Below are 20,142 nucleotides of genomic sequence, written 5' to 3'. Positions count from 1 at the left end.
CGCACTGTCTTGGCGAAAGAAAGCGTTTTTGTACAACTTCATATAAATAGCTGTAACTTTTGATAGAAGACTCGGATACACATGTTTATGGCTTTATCTTATAGAACTCAAGGTCCCCGTGCTGGGAAAAAAGAACAGGTTTTGCAGCCGTTTGAGCTAAGATTTTAAAATTATTCACATAATGAAAACCTATACTTTGTTTCGGGCGAGTTTCCCATTCAAATGCATGCAACAGTGAGAAACGCACTGTCTTGGCGAAAGAAAGCGTTTTTGTACAACTTCATATAAATAGCTGTAACTTTTGATAGAAGACTCGGATACACATGTTTATGGCTTTATCTTATAGAACTCAAGGTCCCCGTGCTGGGAAAAAAGAACAGGTTTTGCAGCCGTTTGAGCTAAGATTTTAAAATTATTCACATAATGAAAACCTATACTTTGTTTCGGGCGAGTTCCCCATTCAAATGCATGTAACAGTGAGAAACGCACTGTCTTGGCGAAAGAAAGCGTTTTTGTACAACTTCATATAAATAGCTGTAACTTTTGATAGAAGACTCAGACAAACATGTTTATGGCTTTATCTTATAGAATTAAAGGTCCCCGTGCTGGGAAAACAGGATTTGCAGCTGTTGGAGCTAAGATTTTCAAGTTATACACATAATGAAAACCTATACTTTGTTTCGGTCGAGTTCCCCATTCAAATGCATGTAACAGTGAGAAACGCACTGTCTTGGCGAAATAAAGCGTTTTTGTACAACTTCATATAAATAGCTGTAACTTTTGATAGAAGACTCAGACAAACATGTTTATGGCTTTATCTTATAGAACTCAAGGTCCCCGTGCTGGCAAAATAGGTTTTGCAGCTGTTTGAGCTAAGATTTCCAAGTTATACACATAATGAAAACCTATACTTTCTTTCGGGCGAGTTCCCCATTCAAATGCATGTAACAGTGAGAAACGCACTGTCTTGGCGAAAGAAAGCGTTTTTGTACAACTTCATATAAATCGCTGTAACTTTTGATAGAAGACTCAGACAAACATGTTTATGGCTTTATCTTATAGAACTCAAGGTCCCCGTGCTGGCAAAATAGGTTTTGCAGCTGTTGGAGCTAAGATTTCCAAGTTATACACATAATGAAAACCTATACTTTGTTTCGGTCGAGTTCCCCATTCAAATGCATGTAACAGTGAGAAACGCACTGTCTTGGCGAAAGAAAGCGTTTTTGTACAACTTCATATAAATAGCTGTAACTTTTGATAGAAGACTCAGACAAACATGTTTATGGCTTTATCTTATAGAACTCAAGGTCCCCGTGCTGGGAAAACAGGATTTGCAGCTGTTGGAGCTAAGATTTTCAAGTTATACACATAATGAAAACCTATACTTTGTTTCGGTCGAGTTCCCCATTCAAATGCATGTAACAGTGAGAAACGCACTGTCTTGGCGAAATAAAGCGTTTTTGTACAACTTCATATAAATAGCTGTAACTTTTGATAGAAGACTCAGACAAACATGTTTATGGCTTTATCTTATAGAACTCAAGGTCCCCGTGCTGGGAAAACAGGATTTGCAGCTGTTGGAGCTAAGATTTTCAAGTTATACACATAATGAAAACCTATACTTTGTTTCGGTCGAGTTCCCCATTCAAATGCATGTAACAGTGAGAAACGCACTGTCTTGGCGAAAGAAAGCGTTTTTGTACAACTTCATATAAATAGCTGTAACTTTTGATAGAAGACTCGGATACACATGTTTATGGCTTTATCTTATAGAACTCAAGGTCCCCGTGCTGGGAAAAAAGAACAGGTTTTGCAGCCGTTTGAGCTAAGATTTTAAAATTATTCACATAATGAAAACCTATACTTTGTTTCGGGCGAGTTTCCCATTCAAATGCATGCAACAGTGAGAAACGCACTGTCTTGGCGAAAGAAAGCGTTTTTGTACAACTTCATATAAATAGCTGTAACTTTTGATAGAAGACTCGGATACACATGTTTATGGCTTTATCTTATAGAACTCAAGGTCCCCGTGCTGGGAAAAAAGAACAGGTTTTGCAGCCGTTTGAGCTAAGATTTTAAAATTATTCACATAATGAAAACCTATACTTTGTTTCGGGCGAGTTCCCCATTCAAATGCATGTAACAGTGAGAAACGCACTGTCTTGGCGAAAGAAAGCGTTTTTGTACAACTTCATATAAATAGCTGTAACTTTTGATAGAAGACTCAGACAAACATGTTTATGGCTTTATCTTATAGAAGTAAAGGTCCCCGTGCTGGGAAAACAGGATTTGCAGCTGTTGGAGCTAAGATTTTCAAGTTATACACATAATGAAAACCTATACTTTGTTTCGGTCGAGTTCCCCATTCAAATGCATGTAACAGTGAGAAACGCACTGTCTTGGCGAAATAAAGCGTTTTTGTACAACTTCATATAAATAGCTGTAACTTTTGATAGAAGACTCAGACAAACATGTTTATGGCTTTATCTTATAGAACTCAAGGTCCCCGTGCTGGCAAAATAGGTTTTGCAGCTGTTTGAGCTAAGATTTCCAAGTTATACACATAATGAAAACCTATACTTTCTTTCGGGCGAGTTCCCCATTCAAATGCATGTAACAGTGAGAAACGCACTGTCTTGGCGAAAGAAAGCGTTTTTGTACAACTTCATATAAATCGCTGTAACTTTTGATAGAAGACTCAGACAAACATGTTTATGGCTTTATCTTATAGAACTCAAGGTCCCCGTGCTGGCAAAATAGGTTTTGCAGCTGTTTGAGCTAAGATTTCCAAGTTATACACATAATGAAAACCTATACTTTGTTTCGGGCGAGTTCCCCATTCAAATGCATGTAACAGTGAGAAACGCACTGTCTTGGCGAAAGAAAGCGTTTTTGTACAACTTCATATAAATCGCTGTAACTTTTGATAGAAGACTCAGACAAACATGTTTATGGCTTTATCTTATAGAACTCAAGGTCCCCGTGCTGGGCAAACAGGATTTGCAGCTGTTGGAGCTAAGATTTTCAAGTTATACACATAATGAAAACCTATACTTTGTTTCGGTCGAGTTCCCCATTCAAATGCATGTAACAGTGATAAACGCACTGTCTTGGCGAAAGAAAGCGTTTTTGTACAACTTCATATAAATAGCTGTAACTTTTGATAGAAGACTCAGACAAACATGTTTATGGCTTTATCTTATAGAACTCAAGGTCCCCGTGCTGGCAAAATAGGTTTTGCAGCTGTTTGAGCTAAGATTTTCAAGTTATACACATAATGAAAACCTATACTTTGTTTCGGTCGAGTTCCCCATTCAAATGCATGTAACAGTGAGAAACGCACTGTCTTGGCGAAAGAAAGCGTTTTTGTACAACTTCATATAAATAGCTGTAACTTTTGATAGAAGACTCGGATACACATGTTTATGGCTTTATCTTATAGAACTCAAGGTCCCCGTGCTGGGAAAAAAGAACAGGTTTTGCAGCCGTTTGAGCTAAGATTTTAAAATTATTCACATAATGAAAACCTATACTTTGTTTCGGGCGAGTTTCCCATTCAAATGCATGCAACAGTGAGAAACGCACTGTCTTGGCGAAAGAAAGCGTTTTTGTACAACTTCATATAAATCGCTGTAACTTTTGATAGAAGACTCAGACAAACATGTTTATGGCTTTATCTTATAGAACTCAAGGTCCCCGTGCTGGGCAAACAGGATTTGCAGCTGTTGGAGCTAAGATTTTCAAGTTATACACATAATGAAAACCTATACTTTGTTTCGGTCGAGTTCCCCATTCAAATGCATGTAACAGTGATAAACGCACTGTCTTGGCGAAAGAAAGCGTTTTTGTACAACTTCATATAAATAGCTGTAACTTTTGATAGAAGACTCAGACAAACATGTTTATGGCTTTATCTTATAGAACTCAAGGTCCCCGTGCTGGCAAAATAGGTTTTGCAGCTGTTTGAGCTAAGATTTTCAAGTTATACACATAATGAAAACCTATACTTTGTTTCGGTCGAGTTCCCCATTCAAATGCATGTAACAGTGAGAAACGCACTGTCTTGGCGAAAGAAAGCGTTTTTGTACAACTTCATATAAATAGCTGTAACTTTTGATAGAAGACTCGGATACACATGTTTATGGCTTTATCTTATAGAACTCAAGGTCCCCGTGCTGGGAAAAAAGAACAGGTTTTGCAGCCGTTTGAGCTAAGATTTTAAAATTATTCACATAATGAAAACCTATACTTTGTTTCGGGCGAGTTTCCCATTCAAATGCATGCAACAGTGAGAAACGCACTGTCTTGGCGAAAGAAAGCGTTTTTGTACAACTTCATATAAATCGCTGTAACTTTTGATAGAAGACTCAGACAAACATGTTTATGGCTTTATCTTATAGAACTCAAGGTCCCCGTGCTGGGAAAACAGGTTTTGCAGCTGTTTGAGCTAAGATTTCCAAGTTATACACATAATGAAAACCTATACTTTGTTTCGGTCGAGTTCCCCATTCAAATGCATGTAACAGTGAGAAACGCACTGTCTTGGCGAAAGAAAGCGTTTTTGAACAACTTCATATAAATAGCTGTAACTTTTGATAGAAGACTCAGACAAACATGTTTATGGCTTTATCTTATAGAACTCAAGGTCCCCGTGCTGGGCAAACAGGATTTGCAGCTGTTGGAGCTAAGATTTTCAAGTTATACACATAATGAAAACCTATACTTTGTTTCGGTCGAGTTCCCCATTCAAATGCATGTAACAGTGAGAAACGCACTGTCTTGGCGAAAGAAAGCGTTTTTGTACAACTTCATATAAATAGCTGTAACTTTTGATAGAAGACTCGGATACACATGTTTATGGCTTTATCTTATAGAACTCAAGGTCCCCGTGCTGGGCAAACAGGATTTGCAGCTGTTGGAGCTAAGATTTTCAAGTTATACACATAATGAAAACCTATACTTTGTTTCGGTCGAGTTCCCCATTCAAATGCATGTAACAGTGAGAAACGCACTGTCTTGGCGAAAGAAAGCGTTTTTGTACAACTTCATATAAATAGCTGTAACTTTTGATAGACGACTCAGACAAACATGTTTATGGCTTTATCTTATTAAACTCAAGGATCCCGTGCTGGAAAACAGGTTTTGCAGCTGTTTGAGCTAAGATTTCCAAGTTATACACATAATGAAAACCTATACTTTGTTTCGGTCGAGTTCCCCATTCAAATGCATGTAACAGTGAGAAACGCACTGTCTTGGCGAAATAAAGCGTTTTTGTACAACTTCATATAAATCGCTGTAACTTTTGATAGAAGACTCAGACAAACATGTTTATGGCTTTATCTTATAGAACTCAAGGTCCCCGTGCTGGGCAAACAGGATTTGCAGCTGTTGGAGCTAAGATTTTCAAGTTATACACATAATGAAAACCTATACTTTGTTTCGGTCGAGTTCCCCATTCAAATGCATGTAACAGTGAGAAACGCACAGTCTTGGCGAAAGAAAGCGTTTTTGTACAACTTCATATAAATAGCTGTAACTTTTGATAGAAGACTCAGACAAACATGTTTATGGCTTTATCTTATAGAACTCAAGGTCCCCGTGCTGGGAAAACAGGATTTGCAGCTGTTGGAGCTAAGATTTCCAAGTTATACACATAATGAAAACCTATACTTTGTTTCGGTCGAGTTCCCCATTCAAATGCATGTAACAGTGAGAAACGCACTGTCTTGGCGAAATAAAGCGTTTTTGTACAACTTCATATAAATCGCTGTAACTTTTGATAGAAGACTCAGACAAACATGTTTATGGCTTTATCTTATAGAACTCAAGGTCCCCGTGCTGGGCAAACAGGATTTGCAGCTGTTGGAGCTAAGATTTTCAAGTTATACACATAATGAAAACCTATACTTTGTTTCGGTCGAGTTCCCCATTCAAATGCATGTAACAGTGAGAAACGCACTGTCTTGGCGAAAGAAAGCGTTTTTGAACAACTTCATATAAATAGCTGTAACTTTTGATAGAAGACTCAGACAAACATGTTTATGGCTTTATCTTATAGAACTCAAGGATCCCGTGCTGGAAAACAGGTTTTGCAGCTGTTTGAGCTAAGATTTCCAAGTTATACAACATAATGAAAACCTATACTTTGTTTCGGTCGAGTTCCCCATTCAAATGCATGTAACAGTGAGAAACGCACTGTCTTGGCGAAAGAAAGCGTTTTTGTACAACTTCATATAAATAGCTGTAACTTTTGATAGAAGACTCAGACAAACATGTTTATGGCTTTATCTTATAGAACTCAAGGTCCCCGTGCTGGGCAAACAGGATTTGCAGCTGTTGGAGCTAAGATTTTCAAGTTATACACATAATGAAAACCTATACTTTGTTTCGGTCGAGTTCCCCATTCAAATGCATGTAACAGTGAGAAACGCACTGTCTTGGCGAAAGAAAGCGTTTTTGTACAACTTCATATAAATAGCTGTAACTTTTGATAGAAGACTCAGACAAACATGTTTATGGCTTTATCTTGTAGAACTCAAGGTCCCCGTGCTGGCAAAATAGGTTTTGCAGCTGTTGGAGCTAAGATTTTCAAGTTATACACATAATGAAAACCTATACTTTGTTTCGGTCGAGTTCCCCATTCAAATGCATGTAACAGTGAGAAACGCACTGTCTTGGCGAAAGAAAGCGTTTTTGTACAACTTCATATAAATAGCTGTAACTTTTGATAGAAGACTCGGATACACATGTTTATGGCTTTATCTTATAGAACTCAAGGTCCCCGTGCTGGCAAAATAGGTTTTGCAGCTGTTTGAGCTAAGATTTCCAAGTTATACACATAATGAAAACCTATACTTTGTTTCGGTCGAGTTCCCCATTCAAATGCATGTAACAGTGAGAAACGCACTGTCTTGGCGAAAGAAAGCGTTTTTGTACAACTTCATATAAATAGCTGTAACTTTTGATAGAAGACTCAGACAAACATGTTTATGGCTTTATCTTATAGAACTCAAGGTCCCCGTGCTGGCAAAATAGGTTTTGCAGCTGTTGGAGCTAAGATTTTCAAGTTATACACATAATGAAAACCTATACGTTGTTTCGGTCGAGTTCCCCATTCAAATGCATGTAACAGTGAGAAACGCACTGTCTTGGCGAAAGAAAGCGTTTTTGTACAACTTCATATAAATAGCTGTAACTTTTGATAGAAGACTCAGACAAACATGTTTATGGCTTTATCTTATAGAACTCAAGGTCCCCGTGCTGGCAAAATAGGTTTTGCAGCTGTTTGAGCTAAGATTTCCAAGTTATACACATAATGAAAACCTATACTTTGTTTCGGTCGAGTTCCCCATTCAAATGCATGTAACAGTGAGAAACGCACTGTCTTGGCGAAAGAAAGCGTTTTTGAACAACTTCATATAAATAGCTGTAACTTTTGATAGAAGACTCAGACAAACATGTTTATGGCTTTATCTTATAGAACTCAAGGTCCCCGTGCTGGGAAAACAGGATTTGCAGCTGTTTGAGCAAAGATTTCCAAGTTATACACATAATGAAAACCTATACTTTGTTTCGGTCGAGTTCCCCATTCAAATGCATGTAACAGTGAGAAACGCACTGTCTTGGCGAAAGAAAGCGTTTTTGTACAACTTCATATAAATAGCTGTAACTTTTGATAGAAGACTCAGACAAACATGTTTATGGCTTTATCTTATAGAACTCAAGGTCCCCGTGCTGGGAAAACAGGATTTGCAGCTGTTGGAGCTAAGATTTTCAAGTTATACACATAATGAAAACCTATACTTTGTTTCGGTCGAGTTCCCCATTCAAATGCATGTAACAGTGAGAAACGCACTGTCTTGGCGAAAGAAAGCGTTTTTGTACAACTTCATATAAATAGCTGTAACTTTTGATAGAAGACTCGGATACACATGTTTATGGCTTTATCTTATAGAACTCAAGGTCCCCGTGCTGGGCAAACAGGATTTGCAGCTGTTGGAGCTAAGATTTTCAAGTTATACACATAATGAAAACCTATACTTTGTTTCGGTCGAGTTCCCCATTCAAATGCATGTAACAGTGAGAAACGCACTGTCTTGGCGAAAGAAAGCGTTTTTGTACAACTTCATATAAATCGCTGTAACTTTTGATAGAAGACTCAGACAAACATGTTTATGGCTTTATCTTATAGAACTCAAGGTCCCCGTGCTGGGAAAACAGGATTTGCAGCTGTTGGAGCTAAGATTTTCAAGTTATACACATAATGAAAACCTATACTTTGTTTCGGTCGAGTTCCCCATTCAAATGCATGTAACAGTGAGAAACGCACTGTCTTGGCGAAAGAAAGCGTTTTTGTACAACTTCATATAAATAGCTGTAACTTTTGATAGAAGACTCAGACAAACATGTTTATGGCTTTATCTTATAGAACTCAAGGTCCCCGTGCTGGCAAAATAGGTTTTGCAGCTGTTTGAGCTAAGATTTCCAAGTTATACACATAATGAAAACCTATACTTTGTTTCGGTCGAGTTCCCCATTCAAATGCATGTAACAGTGAGAAACGCACTGTCTTGGCGAAAGAAAGCGTTTTTGTACAACTTCATATAAATCGCTGTAACTTTTGATAGAAGACTCAGACAAACATGTTTATGGCTTTATCTTATAGAACTCAAGGTCCCCGTGCTGGGCAAACAGGATTTGCAGCTGTTGGAGCTAAGATTTTCAAGTTATACACATAATGAAAACCTATACTTTGTTTCGGTCGAGTTCCCCATTCAAATGCATGTAACAGTGAGAAACGCACTGTCTTGGCGAAATAAAGCGTTTTTGAACAACTTCATATAAATAGCTGTAACTTTTGATAGAAGACTCAGACAAACATGTTTATGGCTTTATCTTATAGAACTCAAGGTCCCCGTGCTGGGCAAACAGGATTTGCAGCTGTTGGAGCTAAGATTTTCAAGTTATACACATAATGAAAACCTATACTTTGTTTCGGTCGAGTTCCCCATTCAAATGCATGTAACAGTGAGAAACGCACTGTCTTGGCGAAAGAAAGCGTTTTTGTACAACTTCATATAAATAGCTGTAACTTTTGATAGAAGACTCGGATACACATGTTTATGGCTTTATCTTATAGAACTCAAGGTCCCCGTGCTGGGCAAACAGGATTTGCAGCTGTTTGAGCTAAGATTTTCAAGTTATACACATAATGAAAACCTATACTTTGTTTCGGTCGAGTTCCCCATTCAAATGCATGTAACAGTGAGAAACGCACTGTCTTGGCGAAAGAAAGCGTTTTTGTACAACTTCATATAAATAGCTGTAACTTTTGATAGAAGACTCAGACAAACATGTTTATGGCTTTATCTTATAGAACTCAAGGTCCCCGTGCTGGCAAAATAGGTTTTGCAGCTGTTGGAGCTAAGATTTTCAAGTTATACACATAATGAAAACCTATACGTTGTTTCGGTCGAGTTCCCCATTCAAATGCATGTAACAGTGAGAAACGCACTGTCTTGGCGAAAGAAAGCGTTTTTGTACAACTTCATATAAATAGCTGTAACTTTTGATAGAAGACTCAGACAAACATGTTTATGGCTTTATCTTATAGAACTCAAGGTCCCCGTGCTGGCAAAATAGGTTTTGCAGCTGTTTGAGCTAAGATTTCCAAGTTATACACATAATGAAAACCTATACTTTGTTTCGGTCGAGTTCCCCATTCAAATGCATGTAACAGTGAGAAACGCACTGTCTTGGCGAAAGAAAGCGTTTTTGAACAACTTCATATAAATAGCTGTAACTTTTGATAGAAGACTCAGACAAACATGTTTATGGCTTTATCTTATAGAACTCAAGGTCCCCGTGCTGGGAAAACAGGATTTGCAGCTGTTTGAGCAAAGATTTCCAAGTTATACACATAATGAAAACCTATACTTTGTTTCGGTCGAGTTCCCCATTCAAATGCATGTAACAGTGAGAAACGCACTGTCTTGGCGAAAGAAAGCGTTTTTGTACAACTTCATATAAATAGCTGTAACTTTTGATAGAAGACTCAGACAAACATGTTTATGGCTTTATCTTATAGAACTCAAGGTCCCCGTGCTGGGAAAACAGGATTTGCAGCTGTTGGAGCTAAGATTTTCAAGTTATACACATAATGAAAACCTATACTTTGTTTCGGTCGAGTTCCCCATTCAAATGCATGTAACAGTGAGAAACGCACTGTCTTGGCGAAAGAAAGCGTTTTTGTACAACTTCATATAAATAGCTGTAACTTTTGATAGAAGACTCGGATACACATGTTTATGGCTTTATCTTATAGAACTCAAGGTCCCCGTGCTGGGCAAACAGGATTTGCAGCTGTTGGAGCTAAGATTTTCAAGTTATACACATAATGAAAACCTATACTTTGTTTCGGTCGAGTTCCCCATTCAAATGCATGTAACAGTGAGAAACGCACTGTCTTGGCGAAAGAAAGCGTTTTTGTACAACTTCATATAAATCGCTGTAACTTTTGATAGAAGACTCAGACAAACATGTTTATGGCTTTATCTTATAGAACTCAAGGTCCCCGTGCTGGGAAAACAGGATTTGCAGCTGTTGGAGCTAAGATTTTCAAGTTATACACATAATGAAAACCTATACTTTGTTTCGGTCGAGTTCCCCATTCAAATGCATGTAACAGTGAGAAACGCACTGTCTTGGCGAAAGAAAGCGTTTTTGTACAACTTCATATAAATAGCTGTAACTTTTGATAGAAGACTCAGACAAACATGTTTATGGCTTTATCTTATAGAACTCAAGGTCCCCGTGCTGGCAAAATAGGTTTTGCAGCTGTTTGAGCTAAGATTTCCAAGTTATACACATAATGAAAACCTATACTTTGTTTCGGTCGAGTTCCCCATTCAAATGCATGTAACAGTGAGAAACGCACTGTCTTGGCGAAAGAAAGCGTTTTTGTACAACTTCATATAAATCGCTGTAACTTTTGATAGAAGACTCAGACAAACATGTTTATGGCTTTATCTTATAGAACTCAAGGTCCCCGTGCTGGGCAAACAGGATTTGCAGCTGTTGGAGCTAAGATTTTCAAGTTATACACATAATGAAAACCTATACTTTGTTTCGGTCGAGTTCCCCATTCAAATGCATGTAACAGTGAGAAACGCACTGTCTTGGCGAAATAAAGCGTTTTTGAACAACTTCATATAAATAGCTGTAACTTTTGATAGAAGACTCAGACAAACATGTTTATGGCTTTATCTTATAGAACTCAAGGTCCCCGTGCTGGGCAAACAGGATTTGCAGCTGTTGGAGCTAAGATTTTCAAGTTATACACATAATGAAAACCTATACTTTGTTTCGGTCGAGTTCCCCATTCAAATGCATGTAACAGTGAGAAACGCACTGTCTTGGCGAAATAAAGCGTTTTTGTACAACTTCATATAAATAGCTGTAACTTTTGATAGAAGACTCGGATACACATGTTTATGGCTTTATCTTATAGAACTCAAGGTCCCCGTGCTGGGCAAACAGGATTTGCAGCTGTTTGAGCTAAGATTTTCAAGTTATACACATAATGAAAACCTATACTTTGTTTCGGTCGAGTTCCCCATTCAAATGCATGTAACAGTGAGAAACGCACAGTCTTGGCGAAAGAAAGCGTTTTTGTACAACTTCATATAAATAGCTGTAACTTTTGATAGAAGACTCAGACAAACATGTTTATGGCTTTATCTTATAGAACTCAAGGTCCCCGTGCTGGGAAAACAGGATTTGCAGCTGTTGGAGCTAAGATTTTCAAGTTATACACATAATGAAAACCTATACTTTGTTTCGGTCGAGTTCCCCATTCAAATGCATGTAACAGTGAGAAACGCACTGTCTTGGCGAAAGAAAGCGTTTTTGTACAACTTCATATAAATAGCTGTAACTTTTGATAGAAGACTCGGATACACATGTTTATGGCTTTATCTTATAGAACTCAAGGTCCCCGTGCTGGGAAAAAAGAACAGGTTTTGCAGCCGTTTGAGCTAAGATTTTAAAATTATTCACATAATGAAAACCTATACTTTGTTTCGGGCGAGTTTCCCATTCAAATGCATGCAACAGTGAGAAACGCACTGTCTTGGCGAAAGAAAGCGTTTTTGTACAACTTCATATAAATAGCTGTAACTTTTGATAGAAGACTCGGATACACATGTTTATGGCTTTATCTTATAGAACTCAAGGTCCCCGTGCTGGGAAAAAAGAACAGGTTTTGCAGCCGTTTGAGCTAAGATTTTAAAATTATTCACATAATGAAAACCTATACTTTGTTTCGGGCGAGTTCCCCATTCAAATGCATGCAACAGTGAGAAACGCACTGTCTTGGCGAAAGAAAGCGTTTTTGTACAACTTCATATAAATAGCTGTAACTTTTGATAGAAGACTCGGATACACATGTTTATGGCTTTATCTTATAGAACTCAAGGTCCCCGTGCTGGGAAAACAGGTTTTGCAGCTGTTTGAGCTAAGATTTCCAAGTTATACACATAATGAAAACCTATACTTTGTTTCGGTCGAGTTCCCCATTCAAATGCATGTAACAGTGAGAAACGCACTGTCTTGGCGAAAGAAAGCGTTTTTGAACAACTTCATATAAATAGCTGTAACTTTTGATAGAAGACTCAGACAAACATGTTTATGGCTTTATCTTATAGAACTCAAGGTCCCCGTGCTGGGCAAACAGGATTTGCAGCTGTTGGAGCTAAGATTTTCAAGTTATACACATAATGAAAACCTATACTTTGTTTCGGTCGAGTTCCCCATTCAAATGCATGTAACAGTGAGAAACGCACTGTCTTGGCGAAATAAAGCGTTTTTGTACAACTTCATATAAATAGCTGTAACTTTTGATAGAAGACTCGGATACACATGTTTATGGCTTTATCTTATAGAACTCAAGGTCCCCGTGCTGGGCAAACAGGATTTGCAGCTGTTTGAGCTAAGATTTTCAAGTTATACACATAATGAAAACCTATACTTTGTTTCGGTCGAGTTCCCCATTCAAATGCATGTAACAGTGAGAAACGCACAGTCTTGGCGAAAGAAAGCGTTTTTGTACAACTTCATATAAATAGCTGTAACTTTTGATAGAAGACTCAGACAAACATGTTTATGGCTTTATCTTATAGAACTCAAGGTCCCCGTGCTGGGAAAACAGGATTTGCAGCTGTTGGAGCTAAGATTTTCAAGTTATACACATAATGAAAACCTATACTTTGTTTCGGTCGAGTTCCCCATTCAAATGCATGTAACAGTGAGAAACGCACTGTCTTGGCGAAAGAAAGCGTTTTTGTACAACTTCATATAAATCGCTGTAACTTTTGATAGAAGACTCAGACAAACATGTTTATGGCTTTATCTTATAGAACTCAAGGTCCCCGTGCTGGGAAAACAGGATTTGCAGCTGTTGGAGCTAAGATTTTCAAGTTATACACATAATGAAAACCTATACTTTGTTTCGGTCGAGTTCCCCATTCAAATGCATGTAACAGTGAGAAACGCACTGTCTTGGCGAAAGAAAGCGTTTTTGTACAACTTCATATAAATAGCTGTAACTTTTGATAGAAGACTCAGACAAACATGTTTATGGCTTTATCTTATAGAACTCAAGGTCCCCGTGCTGGCAAAATAGGTTTTGCAGCTGTTTGAGCTAAGATTTCCAAGTTATACACATAATGAAAACCTATACTTTGTTTCGGTCGAGTTCCCCATTCAAATGCATGTAACAGTGAGAAACGCACTGTCTTGGCGAAAGAAAGCGTTTTTGTACAACTTCATATAAATCGCTGTAACTTTTGATAGAAGACTCAGACAAACATGTTTATGGCTTTATCTTATAGAACTCAAGGTCCCCGTGCTGGGCAAACAGGATTTGCAGCTGTTGGAGCTAAGATTTTCAAGTTATACACATAATGAAAACCTATACTTTGTTTCGGTCGAGTTCCCCATTCAAATGCATGTAACAGTGAGAAACGCACTGTCTTGGCGAAATAAAGCGTTTTTGAACAACTTCATATAAATAGCTGTAACTTTTGATAGAAGACTCAGACAAACATGTTTATGGCTTTATCTTATAGAACTCAAGGTCCCCGTGCTGGGCAAACAGGATTTGCAGCTGTTGGAGCTAAGATTTTCAAGTTATACACATAATGAAAACCTATACTTTGTTTCGGGCGAGTTCCCCATTCAAATGCATGTAACAGTGAGAAACGCACTGTCTTGGCGAAATAAAGCGTTTTTGTACAACTTCATATAAATAGCTGTAACTTTTGATAGAAGACTCGGATACACATGTTTATGGCTTTATCTTATAGAACTCAAGGTCCCCGTGCTGGGCAAACAGGATTTGCAGCTGTTTGAGCTAAGATTTTCAAGTTATACACATAATGAAAACCTATACTTTGTTTCGGTCGAGTTCCCCATTCAAATGCATGTAACAGTGAGAAACGCACAGTCTTGGCGAAAGAAAGCGTTTTTGTACAACTTCATATAAATAGCTGTAACTTTTGATAGAAGACTCAGACAAACATGTTTATGGCTTTATCTTATAGAACTCAAGGTCCCCGTGCTGGGAAAACAGGATTTGCAGCTGTTGGAGCTAAGATTTTCAAGTTATACACATAATGAAAACCTATACTTTGTTTCGGTCGAGTTCCCCATTCAAATGCATGTAACAGTGAGAAACGCACTGTCTTGGCGAAAGAAAGCGTTTTTGTACAACTTCATATAAATCGCTGTAACTTTTGATAGAAGACTCAGACAAACATGTTTATGGCTTTATCTTATAGAACTCAAGGTCCCCGTGCTGGGAAAACAGGATTTGCAGCTGTTGGAGCTAAGATTTTCAAGTTATACACATAATGAAAACCTATACTTTGTTTCGGTCGAGTTCCCCATTCAAATGCATGTAACAGTGAGAAACGCACTGTCTTGGCGAAAGAAAGCGTTTTTGTACAACTTCATATAAATAGCTGTAACTTTTGATAGAAGACTCAGACAAACATGTTTATGGCTTTATCTTATAGAACTCAAGGTCCCCGTGCTGGCAAAATAGGTTTTGCAGCTGTTTGAGCTAAGATTTCCAAGTTATACACATAATGAAAACCTATACTTTGTTTCGGTCGAGTTCCCCATTCAAATGCATGTAACAGTGAGAAACGCACTGTCTTGGCGAAAGAAAGCGTTTTTGTACAACTTCATATAAATCGCTGTAACTTTTGATAGAAGACTCAGACAAACATGTTTATGGCTTTATCTTATAGAACTCAAGGTCCCCGTGCTGGGCAAACAGGATTTGCAGCTGTTGGAGCTAAGATTTTCAAGTTATACACATAATGAAAACCTATACTTTGTTTCGGTCGAGTTCCCCATTCAAATGCATGTAACAGTGAGAAACGCACTGTCTTGGCGAAATAAAGCGTTTTTGAACAACTTCATATAAATAGCTGTAACTTTTGATAGAAGACTCAGACAAACATGTTTATGGCTTTATCTTATAGAACTCAAGGTCCCCGTGCTGGGAAAACAGGATTTGCAGCTGTTTGAGCTAAGATTTCCAAGTTATACACATAATGAAAACCTATACTTTGTTTCGGTCGAGTTCCCCATTCAAATGCATGTAACAGTGAGAAACGCACTGTCTTGGCGAAATAAAGCGTTTTTGTACAACTTCATATAAATCGCTGTAACTTTTGATAGAAGACTCAGACAAACATGTTTATGGCTTTATCTTATAGAACTCAAGGTCCCCGTGCTGGGCAAACAGGATTTGCAGCTGTTGGAGCTAAGATTTTCAAGTTATACACATAATGAAAACCTATACTTTGTTTCGGTCGAGTTCCCCATTCAAATGCATGTAACAGTGAGAAACGCACTGTCTTGGCGAAAGAAAGCGTTTTTGAACAACTTCATATAAATAGCTGTAACTTTTGATAGAAGACTCAGACAAACATGTTTATGGCTTTATCTTATAGAACTCAAGGTCCCCGTGCTGGGAAAACAGGATTTGCAGCTGTTGGAGCTAAGATTTTCAAGTTATACACATAATGAAAACCTATACTTTGTTTCGGTCGAGTTCCCCATTCAAATGCATGTAACAGTGAGAAACGCACTGTCTTGGCGAAAGAAAGCGTTTTTGTACAACTTCATATAAATCGCTGTAACTTTTGATAGAAGACTCAGACAAACATGTTTATGGCTTTATCTTATAGAACTCAAGGTCCCCGTGCTGGGAAAACAGGATTTGCAGCTGTTGGAGCTAAGATTTTCAAGTTATACACATAATGAAAACCTATACTTTGTTTCGGTCGAGTTCCCCATTCAAATGCATGTAACAGTGAGAAACGCACTGTCTTGGCGAAAGAAAGCGTTTTTGTACAACTTCATATAAATAGCTGTAACTTTTGATAGAAGACTCAGACAAACATGTTTATGGCTTTATCTTATAGAACTCAAGGTCCCCGTGCTGGGCAAACAGGATTTGCAGCTGTTTGAGCTAAGATTTCCAAGTTATACACATAATGAAAACCTATACTTTGTTTCGGTCGAGTTCCCCATTCAAATGCATGTAACAGTGAGAAACGCACTGTCTTGGCGAAAGAAAGCGTTTTTGTACAACTTCATATAAATAGCTGTAACTTTTGATAGAAGACTCGGATACACATGTTTATGGCTTTATCTTATAGAACTCAAGGTCCCCGTGCTGGGAAAACAGGATTTGCAGCTGTTGGAGTTAAGATTTTCAAGTTATACACATAATGAAAACCTATACTTTGTTTCGGTCGAGTTCCCCATTCAAATGCATGTAACAGTGAGAAACGCACTATCTTGGCGAAAGAAAGCGTTTTTGAACAACTTCATATAAATAGCTGTAACTTTTGATAGAAGACTCAGACAAACATATGGCTTTATCTTATAGAACTCAAGGTCCCCGTGCTGGGAAAACAGGATTTGCAGCTGTTGGAGCTAAGATTTTCAAGTTATACACATAATGAAAACCTATACTTTGTTTCGGTCGAGTTCCCCATTCAAATGCATGTAACAGTGAGAAACGCACTGTCTTGGCGAAAGAAAGCGTTTTTGAACATCTTCATATAAATAGCTGTAACTTTTGATAGAAGACTCAGACAAACATGTTTATGGCTTTATCTTATAGAACTCAAGGATCCCGTGCTGGAAAACAGGTTTTGCAGCTGTTTGAGCTAAGATTTCCAAGTTATACACATAATGAAAACCTATACTTTGTTTCGGTCGAGTTCCCCATTCAAATGCATGTAACAGTGAGAAACGCACAGTCTTGGCGAAATAAAGCGTTTTTGTACAACTTCATATAAATCGCTGTAACTTTTGATAGAAGACTCAGACAAACATGTTTATGGCTTTATCTTATAGAACTCAAGGTCCCCGTGCTGGGCAAACAGGATTTGCAGCTGTTTGAACTAAGATTTCCAAGTTATACACATAATGAAAACCTATACTTTGTTTCGGTCGAGTTCCCCATTCAAATGCATGTAACAGTGAGAAACGCACTGTCTTGGCGAAATAAAGCGTTTTTGTACAACTTCATATAAATCGCTGTAACTTTTGATAGAAGACTCAGACAAACATGTTTATGGCTTTATCTTATAGAACTCAAGGTCCCCGTGCTGGGAAAACAGGATTTGCAGCTGTTTGAGCTAAGATTTCCAAGTTATACACATAATGAAAACCTATACTTTGTTTCGGTCGAGTTCCCCATTCAAATGCATGTAACAGTGAGAAACGCACTGTCTTGGCGAAAGAAAGCGTTTTTGTACAACTTCATATAAATAGCTGTAACTTTTGATAGAAGACTCGGATACACATGTTTATGGCTTTATCTTATAGAACTCAAGGTCCCCGTGCTGGGAAAACAGGATTTACAGCTGTTGGAGCTAAGATTTCCAAGTTATACACATAATGAAAACCTATACTTTGTTTCGGTCGAGTTCCCCATTCAAATGCATGTAACAGTGAGAAACGCACTATCTTGGCGAAAGAAAGCGTTTTTGAACAACTTCATATAAATAGCTGTAACTTTTGATAGAAGACTCAGACAAACATGTTTATGGCTTTATCTTATAGAACTCAAGGTCCCCGTGCTGGGAAAACAGGATTTGCAGCTGTTGGAGCTAAGATTTTCAAGTTATACACATAATGAAAACCTATACTTTGTTTCGGTCGAGTTCCCCATTCAAATGCATGTAACAGTGAGAAACGCACTGTCTTGGCGAAATAAACTGTTTTTGAACATCTTCATATAAATAGCTGTAACTTTTGATAGAAGACTCAGACAAACATGTTTATGGCTTTATCTTATAGAACTCAAAGATCCCGTGCTGGAAAACAGGTTTTGCAGCTGTTTGAGCTAAGATTTCCAAGTTATACACATAATGAAAACCTATACTTTGTTTCGGTCGAGTTCCCCATTCAAATGCATGTAACAGTGAGAAACGCACTGTCTTGGCGAAATAAAGCGTTTTTGTACAACTTCATATAAATAGCTGTAACTTTTGATAGAAGACTCAGACAAACATGTTTATGGCTTTATCTTATAGAACTCAAGGTCCCCGTGCTGGCAAAATAGGTTTTGCAGCTGTTGGAGCTAAGATTTTCAAGTTATACACATAATGAAAACCTATACTTTGTTTCGGTCGAGTTCCCCATTCAAATGCATGTAACAGTGAGAAACGCACTGTCTTGGCGAAATAAAGCGTTTTTGTACAACTTCATATAAATAGCTGTAACTTTTGATAGAAGACTCAGACAAACATATGGCTTTATCTTATAGAACTCAAGGTCCCCGTGCTGGGAAAACAGGATTTGCAGCTGTTGGAGCTAAGATTTTCAAGTTATACACATAATGAAAACCTATACTTTGTTTCGGTCGAGTTCCCCATTCAAATGCATGTAACAGTGAGAAACGCACTGTCTTGGCGAAAGAAAGCGTTTTTGAACATCTTCATATAAATAGCTGTAACTTTTGATAGAAGACTCAGACAAACATGTTTATGGCTTTATCTTATAGAACTCAAGGATCCCGTGCTGGAAAACAGGTTTTGCAGCTGTTTGAGCTAAGATTTCCAAGTTATACACATAATGAAAACCTATACTTTGTTTCGGTCGAGTTCCCCATTCAAATGCATGTAACAGTGAGAAACGCACTGTCTTGGCGAAAGAAAGCGTTTTTGTACAACTTCATATAAATAGCTGTAACTTTTGATAGAAGACTCAGACAAACATGTTTATGGCTTTATCTTATAGAACTCAAGGTCCCCGTGCTGGGCAAACAGGATTTGCAGCTGTTGGAGCTAAGATTTTCAAGTTATACACATAATGAAAACCTATACTTTGTTTCGGTCGAGTTCCCCATTCAAATGCATGTAACAGTGAGAAACGCACAGTCTTGGCGAAATAAAGCGTTTTTGTACAACTTCATATAAATAGCTGTAACTTTTGATAGAAGACTCAGACAAACATGTTTATGGCTTTATCTTATAGAACTCAAGGTCCCCGTGCTGGGCAAACAGGATTTGCAGCTGTTTGAACTAAGCTTTCCAAGTTATACACATAATGAAAACCTATACTTTGTTTCGGTCGAGTTCCCCATTCAAATGCATGTAACAGTGAGAAACGCACTGTCTTGGCGAAATAAAGCGTTTTTGTACAACTTCATATAAATCGCTGTAACTTTTGATAGAAGACTCAGACAAACATGTTTATGGCTTTATCTTATAGAACTCAAGGTCCCCGTGCTGGGCAAACAGGATTTGCAGCTGTTGGAGCTAAGATTTTCAAGTTATACACATAATGAAAACCTATACTTTGTTTCGGTCGAGTTCCCCATTCAAATGCATGTAACAGTGAGAAACGCACTGTCTTGGCGAAAGAAAGCGTTTTTGAACAACTTCATATAAATAGCTGTAACTTTTGATAGAAGACTCAGACAAACATGTTTATGGCTTTATCTTATAGAACTCAAGGTCCCCGTGCTGGGAAAACAGGATTTGCAGCTGTTTGAGCTAAGATTTCCAAGTTATACACATAATGAAAACCTATACTTTGTTTCGGTCGAGT

The sequence above is a fragment of the Aulonocara sp. 'chitande type north' Nkhata Bay genome, linkage group LG17 (genome assembly GCF_057382095.1).
Source record: "Aulonocara sp. 'chitande type north' Nkhata Bay isolate Kocher_YH1m ecotype deep benthic linkage group LG17, A_spYH_male_GT1.1, whole genome shotgun sequence".
Lineage (NCBI taxonomy): Eukaryota > Metazoa > Chordata > Actinopteri > Cichliformes > Cichlidae > Aulonocara > Aulonocara sp. 'chitande type north' Nkhata Bay.
This window is presented reverse-complemented; position numbering follows the sequence as displayed.